The sequence below is a fragment of the Grammomys surdaster genome, unplaced genomic scaffold (genome assembly GCF_004785775.1).
Source record: "Grammomys surdaster isolate TR1022 unplaced genomic scaffold, NIH_TR_1.0 958, whole genome shotgun sequence".
Taxonomy (NCBI): domain Eukaryota; kingdom Metazoa; phylum Chordata; class Mammalia; order Rodentia; family Muridae; genus Grammomys; species Grammomys surdaster.
The window spans coordinates 10,281,202-10,296,475 of record NW_021605377.1 but is presented as its reverse complement, the minus strand read 5'-3'; the positions used below and the strand labels follow the sequence as shown (position 1 = coordinate 10,296,475).

The following is a 15,274-nucleotide window of genomic DNA, read 5'->3' as shown; positions in this document are numbered from 1 at the left end:
AGTCTTTCAATCTTTCGCCCTCTCCAGCTAGCTTCTCTGTCAGCAAGTTCGAATATCTTCAAATTCTAGCATTAGAAACAAAAACCACAGCTTTATGGAGCCTAGCTAACCATCTTGTCAAATTCATATAATAGGTCTGTGTGTGAGAGTGTGTGTGTGTCTCTGTGTGTGTGTGTGCATATGAGTGTCAGTGTGAGAGTATGTGAGTGTGCATGTGTGAATGTGTGTGTGAGAGTGTGTCAATGTGTGAGTGTGTGTGTGTGTGTGTGTGTGTGTGTGTTTTGCTTAGATCTTTCTCTGGTTGGACTCTGGGTGATACCCATTACTCTCCTTGGCCATTTCTCTTTAGACAATTGATGTTTAATCAGTGTGACTGTGGTTTCTATCACCGGCTACCAAACAGAACTAATATGTGCAAGTCTCATATCTCAACTAAGCATGATATTCTGATGGCAAGCTCCATGCTTTGCTCCTCCGTAAGTCCTCAGCAGGCAGCAAAATGCCAGCTCCCCAGCAGACACTCAGCAAACACGCGTTGAATGAACCGACAACAAATGGTTACAGAAAAAAAAAAAAGTTGTCCCCGGGGCCCCCGAGGCAAAGCTTCACACAATCTGAACGATGTGGAAGATGAAAAGCAGGAAGGGAGGGCAGCCCCGGGCTCTGGAGAAGAGCCTGCATCCGAAACACAGCTGAGCCTTCCAGCTGGCAGCCTGTGGGCAGGGGCAGCACATGGTTGACAGCTCATGTTCGCCCCTAGCACGACAGGTGTGCCCGGCCTCCACGGAAGTGAGCTTCCTGTCGCTGCTGACAGGGATTCGCTAGATGTGCGGAACAGAAGTGGTGCAGGAAGACGTGTTTTAAATAGAAAATTCTGAACTCCTATCAGGTTCCTAGAAAAGGAAGCTTCGGAGAAAGGTGATTTCAGAGTAAGACACTCCGCGGCTCATAAAGAGTCTCTCTCTGAGGTAAAACAGAAATGCTAATCGTGTCTGTGCTTGCCTGGAACGCTTTACCAGATCCTGGGGAAGCACATGGTCCGTGGAAACCACGGAGGTGGACATGCAGAGCAGAAACTTTCTGCTTTCTGGATAACTCAACAAGCTGATTTATTATTTCTAAATACCTCTGAGGTGGGGAGGGGAAGAGCTACATACACTGAAAAGTGAATTAAAGTAGTGGGGGTACAGTGGACTTGTAATGACCAACAGAGAGCTTTAACAGTCAACCCCAGGAACTGAGCACAGTATCTTATAGGGAAAAATATTTACGTGTAGACATGATTGAATTAAGGTTTACAGGATGGGGTGAGAGAATCCTGTGCTACCAACTGGGCCTTACATGCAATTACCAAATACAACCACAAATGTCATAATAAGATGGGGGGTAGTGAGATTCAACCACAGAAGAGGAGTAACACTCCCCCCCACCAAAAACAACAAAAAAAAAAACAGTGGAGGGAAAACTGATGTTTTTGATCCGGTGATTAAATAATGGTCATGAACCACGATAGGTCTAGAAGATACAAGGATGAGGGAGAGGATTATTCTGATAGCCCAGGGTCGAAGTGGCCCATCAATCCTGTCAATTTCTTTAGATGCTTAAAATACCATTTTGGATTTTGGTCTTCAGAACTATAAAGAAATAGTATGTGTTTTAAGCAGTCATAGTAGCAGTTACTGGGGACAGCAGCCAGTAGGACTTCACATAACGGACCAAAGCTATAAAGCATTACCTTCCTGGACACCATGCATCTCTGATACAGGACAATCTGCCGAACCCCTAGACATTCTTCCCTGTATATCTGCTATCACATACTCTCCTACATCTTTTTTTTTTTTCCTGTTGACTACAGCATTTGTCCCATGACCATCTGACACCTTGCCTGTGTCCCTTGGCTTGGTTCCCTCGAGCGGACTTTCATTTTGATAGCAAATATCTCCTTCCCTGGCTCTTCCCAGTGATAGTGCCTTACAGGTTTCTGTCAGTTCCACAACTCATGTCCCACAGGCCTAAGCATTTTTATTCTGTATCTATCAGTTCATAGACTCTCAGCTAGAGGTAGAGTCACAGAATTTTACTCTCTGCCCCTTTACCCCAGCCAAAGGAAAGTTTTATTAGAGGCAAGTAAATGTACAAATACTGCAGGCACACAGAGAAAAAGACTCCCTACAAGACAGAGGGGAACCCAGAAAGCATAAGCCCTTTATAAGTTTTTTCTTCTAATTAAAAATAGATTCTTTTCTCATACAATACAACCTTATTAGCCCCCATCTCTCTACTTCTCCTAGTTCTACCCCACCTCTTCTCCTTTTTGAATCCATCTTCTTTCTGTCTCTCATTAGAAAAGAACAGGCGTCTGAGAGAGAACAAGATGCAACAGAAGAAAATACAATAAAGTAAAACAAAACCATCACATTAAAGTTGGACAAAGCAAGCCAACTGAAGAAAAGGAGCCCACGAGAAGGCACAGGAGACAGAGATCCACTCAGTCACACACTCCAGAGCTCCGTATAAGCATTACATTGAAAGCTATAATATTTACACAAAGGACCTGGTGCAGACCCATGTAGGACCTGAGCGTGCTGCTTCAGTCTCTGTAAATTCTTATGATCGTCTCTCAGTTGATTCAGACTGTTCTGGTGTCCTCTGTCCCCATTGGCTCTTGCACTGTCTCCACCTCTTCTGTGGGGAGCCCTGAGCTCTGAGGGGTGGATTTGATGGAGACTTTCCATTTAGAGCTGTGTAGGACTTTACTTTGATATAAGTCAAATGTGGTGGAGATGTCATACCTGTAGAGCCAGAGCGAGGTTGAATTTAGAAGCCTGGTTATACCTCATCCCAATTTGTAACATATGCTTCTTTCAACGTGAGTCTTCTTTTTACCAAGAGATAATAATGTCCCCATAGGGTTGCTATGAAGATTATAGAGAATCTACATAAATTTAATTGTTAAGCACCATGCTTAATAAAATGTGCTATGATAATTACAGATCAAATCAGAGGTTAGTTATTTTTTAGTTATTTACTTGCTATTGTCTGGCTCCTCAATACTGCCTTCTCCTCTGAATTAATGCCAAACTCAGACATTTTAAATCCAACTTTCCATCCAGCAAGGAGGAACCCAAGCTGTATTTAACTGATTCCTGAAAGATGTTTAACTTCCGTTTAGTGGTTGGTGTTGGCTATCTGACTGCTTGAGTAGCCTGGAAAAGTGGATTAGAAAGTTAGACAGCCTATAATCAAACCAAGATAGTTCTACTTCATTGTTGCGGCATCTTGAACAAATTGTTTATTTTCTCTGTGTTTAAGATTCCCCATTGTAAAAGGAAGATAATATTATTGACCAAGAAGGCAACAGGAAATTGTGTGAAATAGATACTTACTAAGGCAGCATATCCAAATGACAGGGGGAAAAAGTAAATAAAGTTATGCGACCTCCTTGATCAATTCAACACACACTGAATGCAATATTCTTAGAAGAACAGCCTAATTAAAGATGGCTAATAATGTCAAGGCTTGGTAAAGAAGCCTGGGACTCTTCTACAAGTAAGTATGGTTCTGTCCTCAGACAGAGACAACATGGGTCCACACTGGCTGTGGTCCCCTCTTACCAGGGAGTAAGGAATCCAGGGAGCCAAAGAACATGTCCTCTCAGAATCTGTGTCTCCCCCACCCCCCACCCCGTGGAATATAGTCCAGACACTTGGGACTCTAAAATGGTCTTCAGAGAGTAGGTGTATGGAAGTCACCTAGACATATGTACTGAGATTGTTGCCAAGTGAGATACTAGCAAGAGTAGAAAAAAAAAATCAGATGTGAAACAATAGAAAATAGTTTGACAATCTTTCCAAATCTCAAAATAAACATATCTCATAACCCAGAAATTTCACTAGGTATATGAACTAACAAAAATACCAAACTTGTTTATGTATGTATATTATATATATGCATATATATATATATGCACACCCACACAATATATTGTTAGAATATAGTACTGCCAATCATAACAGCCTCAAAATAGAAACAACCACCTTTTGTTCTACATAATTAAAGTATGTAATTAAATCTCAATACAATCATACTGAATGGAATACTAACAAAAATAAAAATCAGTGAGCTGCTACCGTTCGTGACTGTGTGGATAAAGTCTGCAGGTAGAATACTGAGCCAAACAAGTAAGCCACAAAAGAAAATATGCCTCATGCTTCTATTTACATGAAGGTCAGAACTCAAGGGACAGACATCAGAACACTGAATAACTTTGGGGAGTAGAAGCGCACAACCCGGGTGCTAGGACTGCTTCATTTATCTGGGTTATGGTTGTACAACCAGACTCAACTTGTAAAAATCCATGGAGATGTATACTGATAATTTATAATTGGTGGCATGAACTGTGATATCCATGTCCTGGGACATGTCTTTGTGACAAGGAGGCTCAAAGCTTCTCACAGTCTGTAAGTCATTCACCCTTGAGCCTTTACCCAGCATCCAGCAGGTGAGGGTCACAATCTTTCTGCTTGCTTCTATTGTACCATGTACTTTCACAGTAAAGTGAAAAGTGTGAGTATTTCCCCAGTATACCCGAAGGCAAGGATCGTTTCTTTTATTTATACTGTCTTTCCAGTATGTATGATTGTATCTGACATGTGATTGATTTTTAGTAATTCTGAATTGAAGAAGGAATTTGGAATGCACAACAGGAACACGTATGTAATACATACTAATCCCATTCTCTCTTCCACAGACTTGAACCAGACCTTGAGACTCTTACCCAAATGAGGCCTTTTGACTAACAGCCCAGAAAGAACTCGTGAACGAAACCACCTTAAACTAACTGAATATACCCAGTTATACAGCATGACTTTGCCCTCTCTTGGACGAATGTTCCTACTGAAGAAATTACCATGAACTTGTATAACCAGCAAATATTAGTAGTTGGTGGAGTCTTTCAGGATGATAGGAAAAGCTTCCAAAGAGGAATCCATAGCACATGATATGGGAAATTAAGCACCACAGCCTCCTTCATCTTCAAGCAGACTCGGCAGATGTAGCTCCCAGGCTGCCATGGCTATGGTTGCCGCGCAGCTGCCTGCCAGAGGGAAAGGAAAGCACAGTATAGGATGAGCACTCCCTTATGGTGCACAAACACTAGTCTGTCACTTTCTTTTACACATATTTTCTTTTAAAATGTTTAGCACTGAGACGTAATTGGCTGTGAACTGAATTCATTTCTGAGATTTTTTCCCCCATACAAATACACATATACTCCCCAAGTTGTGTCAAAAGAAAGTTCATAGAACTGGCATTCGGGATGAAGAAAACTAGAATCCATTGCGATGCTCAAATCCTGACAGCTCCATATTATGAGTGACATGTAGTTGTTTAAAAAAAGACCATAGTATGCCTCCATATGGATTGCCAAGAAAGAGCGGTGCCATCCGGGAGAAGAATCCTGCAGACGATATATAATTTCCAGTTATATAAAAATTTAAGAAGGGAAACGTGTTTATAAAATGCATAGAAAATCCACTTGGAAGGAGTTAATTCAAAAGGTTAAAACCGATTACGTCACAGAGGAAGAATATGAGAATGGTGGGAGGCAGGAAGGGAAGCAAAAGCCGTTTGCCTTGCCTATTTATATTGCTAGATTTCTTGAGTCTTTGTGATGGTTTGTATACGCTCAGGCCAGGGAGTGGCACTATTAGGAGGTATGGCCTTGTTAGAGTAGGTATGGCCCTGCTGAAGTAGGTGTGTCACTGTGGGTGTGGGCTGATTCTAGCTGCCTGGAAGTCAGTATTCTGCTAGCAGTCTTCAAATGAAGATGTAAAACTCTCAGTTCTTTCTGTACCATGCCTGCCTAGATGCTGCCATGTTCCCGCCTTGATGATACTGGAATGAATCTCTAAACCTGTAAGCCAGCCCCAATTAAATGTTGTCATTGTAAAAGTTGTCTCGGTCATGGTGTCTGTTCACAGCAGTAAAATCCTACCTAAGACAATCTTTCACAATGAGCTTGTATTTCTTAATAATGTCAAAGAATTGGAAACATCCCCATTGCTTACCATGGGCACTTACTCTAGCTTCTTGTGTGTCTGTTTCTCCAGTTGTAAAACAGCAAGACAAAAGGTACTACTTCAAATGGTAGTAACAAGAACTATCTATGTCTATATGATATCTATATCAACCTGAGCCTGAGAGTAGTAAAATTTATTTCTATAGGTCACTCATGTTCTATATTAGAGCGTGCCAAACTCAGTGATTCAAAACACAGACATTTTTATTGCCGCTCATGTATCAGTTGTAGCTTGACTGTAGCTAATGTAAACTGGGCTTAACTGAGCTCCTGAGTTCTGCTTTGTTCCATGTCCTCATCCTTCTGAGGACCTGTGAGTTATCTTAGCATGTCCTCCTCATGGTGGTGGCAGGAGCACAGATAGCACAAACATGCAAGTCTATTAATAGCAAGTCTCAGAATTGACACAATGAAATTCTCACCTTACTCCACTGTCCAAATATGTCACATGATGAAGACCAAAGGAAAGGGGTCTAAGAGTGTGCCTTACCATCTTCCTAGAATGTGAAACACTTCGGTATCAAAAGCAGACAACTCTTAGATAGAGACTGCTGGGCCACTCAACTTCTCTCTGCTCTTCTAGTGAAATAAATTGCAAAATCATCCAGCAAAGAGTGCTGCACAGGAAGTAGGTGAAGATTTAAGGCCAATGATGCAATCCTCCACGTTCAATAATGTTACCTCAGTAACCAAGCAAACAAGCAAGTCGTGAGTGGTCAAAATCACCTCTTGTAGATTAGTTTTCAGTTGATTAAACATCAGATGTTCTCAAACTCTCTCTTTCAACAGACTATTTTCGAGAATATTCTCCTGAAAGGAAAAAGCATTCAAGATGTTTCTGTGAGGAGAAGTTACAGCGTCAGACATGTGGCTAAGATAAATTAACAGAAAAACTTGAAATTCTTCCAAACTTAATTCTAAATTTGATAGCCAGGCATAGTTATCCATGTCTGTAATTACAGAACTGAGGAAATGAGGCAAGAGACTCCTGAATTTGAAGCCAGCTTTGCCTGCATAAGAAGGGTCTTTCCCCACTCACCCAACCAAAACCAAAATGCTAGCTATATGTGGCAAAGAATGTGTCTTCTGAAGACCAGTAAGAATCCTCATATCAACCACTTTCCTTCCAGGAAAAATGCTTTGTTTTGTTTTGTTTTGTTTGTTTTGTTTTGTTTTCGTGTGTGTGTGTGTATGTGTGTGTGTGTGTGTGTGTGTGTGTGTGTGCTGGTAACAGATTTTTTTCCTTTGTTTCTTTTTTATGCTTTTATTTATATATTGAGAATTTTATGACGTATATTTTGATTATGTTGTTTCCCTTCCCTCAAATCTCCCCAACTCCATGTTCTTTCTCTCACCCTTAGAAAAAAACAAAACAAAGCACAAAAGGAAGAGAGGGGGAGGGGTTCAATAGTTCAATTTCCGTTGGTCAAATAGTCTTAAGCATTAGACCCTGGAGTGTGCTTGAGATATCCAGTATTACTCAACTGAAGAATTATTAATTCAAAGCTATTAATTGCAAACAGACTGTTGGCCAGGGGTGGGACTTTATGCCCACATTCACTTTCCAGGGCTGAAATTTCGTCTGGTTTGAACCAGTGTAGATCTTGTGCATGCTGCCACGGTCTCTATAAGTTTGTTAATGTATCAGTCTTGTCGTGTCTGCAAGATGTTTCCTTGAAGACATCCACTGCTGGCTCTTGCAGTGTCTTGGTCTCCTTTTCTACATAGGTTCCTGAACCTTGAGTAGAGAGGTGTCATGAAGACATCCCATTTAGGGCTGAGTGTCTCAATGTTTCTCATGCTCTAATGATTGTCCAGTTGTGGATCTCTATGTTGATTGCCATCTACTGCAACAAGAAGTTCCCCTGATGAGGGATGGGTAATATACTGATCTAAGGGTATAAAAACAATATGTCATTAGGGGCCATTTTATTGCTGTGTTTATTTAGCAGAATAATTGTAGCATTTTCCTCTAGACCTCATGGTCTACCTAGCCTCTGGTACTTGACCTCATTAACAGTACTGCCAGGTATTGTTTCCAACCCATAGAGCAGACTTTTTAAATCCAACTTTTTAAAAGTGATTGGTTACTCTCATAACACTGTGCCAGTGTTACCTAGTGAGCATATCACCCATGCAGCTCACGACTGTAGCTCCTAGAGTTTGTAGCTGGTGAGATTGTTCATTACTTTTCTCCTCTGATAATTTGTTTTATACTTTCCAGCATTATTAACCCTAGCTTACAGTTGATCACCAACTCAACTTTTCCATGTTCAACGGTAAAAGTATATACAGTGTCTTCAGCAATAGTTCTTACTTTGAGGTTTTGGAGGGTAATCAGTAAATAGCATTAATAATGCCCTATAATGTTCAGGTCATCTATAGAACCCCTTTGACCAACAAATCAAAAAGATGTAATCCACTCTTAGTAATATCATATCGTATTTGTAGGCCAAGAGTCAGCCTACAGAATGGGAATAAAATATTTGTCAACTATACATCTGACAGAAGATTAGTGTCCAGAATATACAAATAACTAAAAGAAACTGAACATCAAGAAAACAAATAACCCAACTTAAAAATCAGATAAAGAACTAAACAAAGCGTCCTCAGAAGATTAAACACAAATGGCTGACAAACACTTTTTTTAAAAATGTTCAACATCCTTAGCCATTAAGGAAATGGAAATTAAAAAAAAAAATAAGTACTTTGAGATTTCATCTTGTTCCAGTCCAAATGGACAAGATTAATAAAATAAATGACAATAGAGGCTGGTGATGATATGGGGATCATGTGTTCGTTGCTGTTGGGATATGTGAACTGGTACAACTATTAAGGAAATCAGTGCAGAGGGTTCTCAAAAAGCTGAAAATCAATTTTCCATAAGACCCAGCTATACCCAAGGGGCATACATACACCCAAGGGGCTCTAGAGCATACTACAAAGATACTTGCTCATCTATGTTTATGGCTGCTCTATTGATAATAGTCAGAAATTGAAAACAGCCTACATGTCTATCAACTGCTGAACGGCTATTGAACATATGGTATAGCTATACAACAGAATATTATTAAACTGTTAAGAAGAATAAAATTTACAAATAAATGGATGGAGCTTGTGATGGTTTGTGTATGCTTGGACCAAGGAGTGACACTATTAGAAGGTGTGGCTTTGTTGGAGTAGGTGTGTCACTGTGGGTGTGGCTTTAATACCCTAGCCCTAGCTGCCTGGAAGGGAGTATTCTCCTAGCATCCCTGAGATGAAGATGTTGAACTCTCACCTCTACTTGCACCATGCCTTCCTGGATGCTGCCATGCTCTTGCTTTGACAATAATGGACTAAACCTCTGAACCTGTAAGCCAGCCCCAATTAAATGTTATCCTTACAAGACTTGCCTTGGTCATGGTGCCTGTTCACAGCAGTAAAACCCTAACTAAGACAGAGTTAGACATAATTATCCTGAGTTAGGTTACCTAAATCCAGAAAAACAAACACTGCATGATTTCCATGATACGTACATGTTAGCTTTTATGCTTTAGTCCTATGTGTTTCATTCAAGATACTCTCTGAGTCACAGAGTTTAGGTGACATGTTAGGGACCAGAGGGAAGGAGAGGATCTTCTAAAGAGAGGCCCATAGAACGTAATGTTAGGAGGAGATGGAGAGGAAATCAGAATATGAGAATTAAAGGGTGTGGGGGATGGGAGAATAGACCAGAGGATAGACTATTGGGAGGGACAACGAACACTAATGGTCTCTTGAAAAGCCATATGGAAACCTACTTTTATGAAAAGCTTTCTAAAATATATACAGACATGAAAGGAAGTTCAATGGAGTTACCATATGATGAGGAAGACAAGTCTCAGACATCTTATGTTTGCATCACATTTAACCAAGAAAGATTATTTGGCTTTGAGTCACCTGCCTTATGTGGTCATGATTTTTCATTTTGAAACTCTAGCTTTACTAATCTTTTTGCAAGACTTAGGCCTCCAGTGGGTGGCTGTCCACAGAGCTTAACTCCACACAGCTCTGCCGGCTGTCTCCTCCTGCCCACCACTTCCCTCTTCCTGTCTAGACTATACATCTCTCATGAACAGACAGGCCCTTACTGCACTGGATCAATACGTAGGCGAGGATCACAAAGAACCATTTCTCGTACTTCAGAACCATTTTCTGTATCAAAGCCTCAAATGTTTGGCATTTCAAACCTCAAGCAAAAACTCTAAGGCAGAGCACATCTCAGGATGTTCCAAATAAGAATGGAAGTCTCAAATTTCTCCAGGTTCATCTTCATGCGAACTTTGAAATCAAACAAAGAAATAGCAAGCGGTAGCGATGCCTAGAAAAATGCTTTTCATGGAGAGACTCCGCTAGGAAATGACTGTCAAAATAGTTAGAGCACCAACATGCAAGATTCAAAGCACCTAGGAAAACCAGTTAGGGTTTATGCGACCTTTGGAGCAAATTTCTGACCATATTTCTACAACTTATAGTCTCAGGGTAAGTAGTGAGGGGATTAAACTGCTTAGAACATGTTTAATGATGAAGAAAGAATGGTTTAGGAAGATTCTTTCAAATCAGAAGCAGTATTTTTCAAGGAACCCAGTATTGCACTTACTGCTGTCTGCTCAGGTGATGACGTAAACAGAGTCATCAACAGTATGAAATCTTTTTATACAGCCCACCCTCCCTCACAGTTCTCTCCTGACTTTGACACATTTGCACAGTCTCTATTCCCGGATAGGCCACCTGCTCTTAAGGACCTGGCAGCGATTTCACTGTAAGATTAAAGATGTTGTCGTCAGCCACCTGGGGCTAATAGACAGTGTCAGCCACTCTGGTGGGCTTGAGCTTCCAGGGCAGCTGATCACCCAGGACATTTTGCACTCAACAGATAGGAGAAAAAAGAGCAAGCTGACTCCAAGATGCCCTCCTCCTCCCAGGGCTTTTCTTGACCTTTCTGCTCCCCTTGCCATCTGCTCTCGTTCTTGTTTAGTAGTAAGGCAGGTGGCTAAGAAGCACATCAGCCCAGGATGATATCCATGGCCTGGGGTCATTCATAATGAGTAGTGTGGCCGGCCACCTTCAGCCTCTGCTTAAACCATCTCAGATGGTATTCCAACTGCAGTGAGAAACAAGCTTATCACTTTCCCTTGACATCTCCTAAGAGTAATGAAGCAACTAACCTTTAAAAAACAATCGGCTGGCCAGGCGGTGGTGGCACATGCCTTTAATCCCAGCACTTGGGATGCAAAGGCAGGTGAATAGTCAAGGCCAGCATGGTCTTCAGAGTGAGCTTCAGAACAGCTAAACAAAGAAGCCCTCTTGAAACACACACACACACACACACACACACACACACACACACACAGAGAGAGAGAGAGAGAGAGAGAGAGAGAGAGAGAGAGAGAGACCATAGGCTGACAAGAAGATAAAGTGATCTTGTTTTTTCAGCTCTTTAAAGCACCAATTGAATGACAATAACAACAACAACAAAAATCCCATGGCAAATGTCTACTCTGAATGAAGAACAACTAGCGGACAAAAATAAGAAAAATCTATTACTCCATATGAAGGGTCCCCAGAGACCTGTGAGAATTGCGTTCTCACAATGTGCTATTGATTGGTGGCTCGGGGAAAGGGAACACTTAGGGACATAGAGATTTGTAATCTTATTTTCTTTTGGGAATAGAAAGTACAGAAGGAGGGGAAGCCACCAGAGTTATAAGAATGGGAAGACTGGGTCTAGAAAAACACCATAGTTAGAGCATTCATTTCAGGTATCTAATGGAAAGGGGTGGTCACATAAAGTCTTCAAGAAGGGATGCTAAGGGATGGTTATGAAAAACTTACTGTCTGCGAGGCAAGTCTCCTGTATTGTATTCTATAGGAATTTATAATGCAAATACAAATACACATTCCCTCAGCTCTAGTACACACACACACACACACACACACACACATACTTGTACACACACCATTTTAACAGATGATCAATATCACCTTATAATCACTCTAAGCCAAAGGGCAGACAGGATGTAGTTCTGTCATGGTCTATGAATATGTAAACCCCTATCAGTTGGCCTTGTACGTCATTGACATTGCAAATGTTTGATTTTAATTGCAGATTTAAAGTATTTTACATTATCAGTGCGTATTCAAGTTAAAGCTTATTTTTAAATGTAAGAACTGAGTAAAGAGGTAAGTACATCTTTGGTATTAATTAATCTATGTAAGTATTCACCCTAGGAAAGGCATTATTTCATTCCTCAGAAAGCAGCAATCAAATGCTCTCTGAGATCCTAAGAAATGAACAGATAAAAGTGCTTCTCACACCCTAAGCAGTAAAAGTGAAGACAGGACAAATTATCTAATCCCCAGGCATGGATTCATGATACTTCCAAACAGAGCACTTGGATTAACTGATGGCGACATTCATTCTCTGCTTTACCAAACCAAAATAGAACCAACAACCTCGGCTCACCAGCCAGGTTGCGTTTTGTTCTTCTAACAGGTAAATTAATTACTGGGGGCATTCCCTGTCCCGTGGCACTTAGATTCAGTAAGCAGGGATTTTGCTACATCTTTTCTTCAGACTGGAAAGCAGAGGCTCGGCTAAGTCAAATCATTTGTCACCCTGTACACTGGAAGGGAAATCTTAGAGCTATCATTTCAAACTAAGTCAGTCTTATAGCCAGAACTTATTGCCCTAGCCATTCTGACAAACTGTTTCCCAAGACAAAGGAAAGAACTGTCACAATTCTTTGACAGATTAAATGAGATCACAGCACCTCTCTTTCCGGTAGAATTTCTTCTCACTCATGGAAAAAGTTGATATCCTTTTGAAGGCTTTATAAGAGCTGAACACCCCACACACACACTTCCCCCACCCCTTGCCATCTCCATTGTCCCCTGTGCTGGTTGGTTTTATGTCAACTTGACACAAGCTGGAGTCATTTGAAAGGAAGAAACCTCAACGGAGGATGGAGATAATTATAGTCTAGGATTTACCTTACCCCTGAGGATTCTTGTACAGACTGCATTAAATAATATAAGGCCTCCCAGCTGTGAGCTGTCTGGTAAAATGTTTTTATCACATCATTTGCAGATGAATAGGAACCATGAAGAACAAGATGGTCCTCAAACAGGGAAAAGGTTTCCAGCAAAGTTAAACACCAGGGACATGTTTCTTATCCTAGCTGGGGGTAAGGTGCAGGTACCACCAGCATCTATCAGAGGGAAAGCCAGGAATACACTTAAGCATCCTACAAATGTACAAAGCTGCCCATTACCAGCCCAAGAAGTTAATAAAACCCTGATGAAAAACCCTTCTGCTACAACATACTGAAAATAACAACATACTGAAAATACCACTAGCTCAGATGTAAAAAACATTTCAACAATCGTCATGACTCCCCTGTAGCTTTGAAACCCAAGTGGAGACAACAAAATATGTTCATATTACCTTGCACTAGACTGTTCATTCTCAACCTGAGAACTCTTTGGGGGTTGAATGGCCATTTCACAGGAGTTGCCCAAGACAATCAGAAAAACACAGATATTTACATAACAGTTCATAAGAGTAGCAAATTGCAGTTACGAAGTAGCACTGAAAATTTTATAGTGGGGGGGTGTCACCACAACAAGAGGAACTGTATAAAAGGGTCGTAGCATTAGGAATGTGAGACCCACTCAACTAGAGGTTTGACCTTAATCTGTCTCCACCACTACCCTTTAGGAGTCAAATCAGACACAGATCTCACAATCCAGACCTCAGAACACATTGGCGACTGCGCCGGAAGAACGTTGTACCGGCCTGTTCAATTCTGCAACCAGTCCACTAGGGGGCAGAGAAACACTATCAATCGTTAGCATTTGCCTGCTAGCAGTGGAGACTTCAGTACCTTAAATCTAAATAAGATGTTAAATTGTTACCGGCCCTTAAAACATTTAAAGCTTCTCTGAATAGTTTTGTTAAGAACACATATGTCCTTGCAGTTCAGAAAACTGGTTCCAGGATATGCTTGAATTCCTGTCGTGTCTGAGCAGTGAAGAATGGCAGTAATTCGGTTCGCCACTGTCTTAAGTGGAGATTTAGTAGCTGTCGATGGCATTGTGACTATTAGGACTACTATTATTTAACTTTAATAACGTATCATGACTGTGCTGGTAAAATGCTTTCTTTTATACAGATTTGATTCTACCGTGGGGTCATTTGTAGCAAATACGTTCGTGGGATTTTATCTACCAGGATATACCTATCAAAAACTGAGTAGGCACAAAAACTTTACAGTGGCCTCCAAATTGGAAAAAAAATAGCATAATTTTGATATTGAAGCAAACACAACCCAAGTGTCAGTTCTCATGTTTCCAATCATACATACTATAGAAGAGTAGACCTAACAAAAATGTTATATTACCAGCTTTGATCATGTAAGACATACTTAACTATATCTCTATTCCGTTCCATAATAAAGGCCTTGAAGAGACACTAAGAGGAAGTTTGGTGAGAAAAGATGAAAGGACAATTAAAGACATGCCTGACGACTTTCTCTTCTGATTGAAATTTAACAACTGTGGAGACGAACATTATATAAATGATCTCTAAGATTGGTCCTGCAACATCCCCCCATGATTATGACTAATAAGAGTGAAAAATCTCTGTCCAAAAACCACTTCAACTTCCCGTAACCTATATCTGCACGCACGCACGCACGCACGCACGCATAGAAGTATAACAAAAAGCTGTACGAGTGTTTTGACGTCGGTCTGAGTGATGCACTCAACGCCAAATCTGTGAGGAAAACGTAGATTTTGGGAGACTGGAGAGAGGCCAGTTATGCAAGTCTGATCACAGGCTGTGTGGAGGTGAAAATGGTCCCTGCCAGATCACTGTCTTGAAGCTCTGGGAGAAATATGTATTTATGTCCTGTATCTCAACTAAGGAAGAGTTGTAAGCACTGTAGTCTTTATGAATAGACAGAATAGCAGTTACAGCAGTTCCTGGCATGTATTAGCCTGTTAAATATTACTCACAATTATCATATCATTTTAAAGGCAAGCCAGCTCAAAGATTCTTTTGTTTTATACTAGATACTAGATGCGATTTTTCTTTCTAAAGTATTAAAGCCTTGTATTGAGAGAGAGAGAGAGAGAGAGAGAGAGAGAGAGAGAGAGAGAGAGAGAGAGAGA

General features: G+C 40.8%; 1 long non-coding RNA gene across 1 annotated transcript; it reads right to left on the bottom strand.

The window, feature by feature from the left end:
* Positions 1-2,096: 2,096 nt before the first annotated feature.
* LOC114634512 lies at positions 2,097-6,656 on the bottom strand. The gene is made up of 4 exons (XR_003713336.1): positions 6,570-6,656; positions 4,910-5,095; positions 3,030-3,206; positions 2,097-2,792 (listed from the first exon to the last, which is right to left on the bottom strand). It is a non-coding gene; the product is annotated as an uncharacterized LOC114634512 (long non-coding RNA).
* Positions 6,657-15,274: the final 8,618 nt, after the last annotated feature.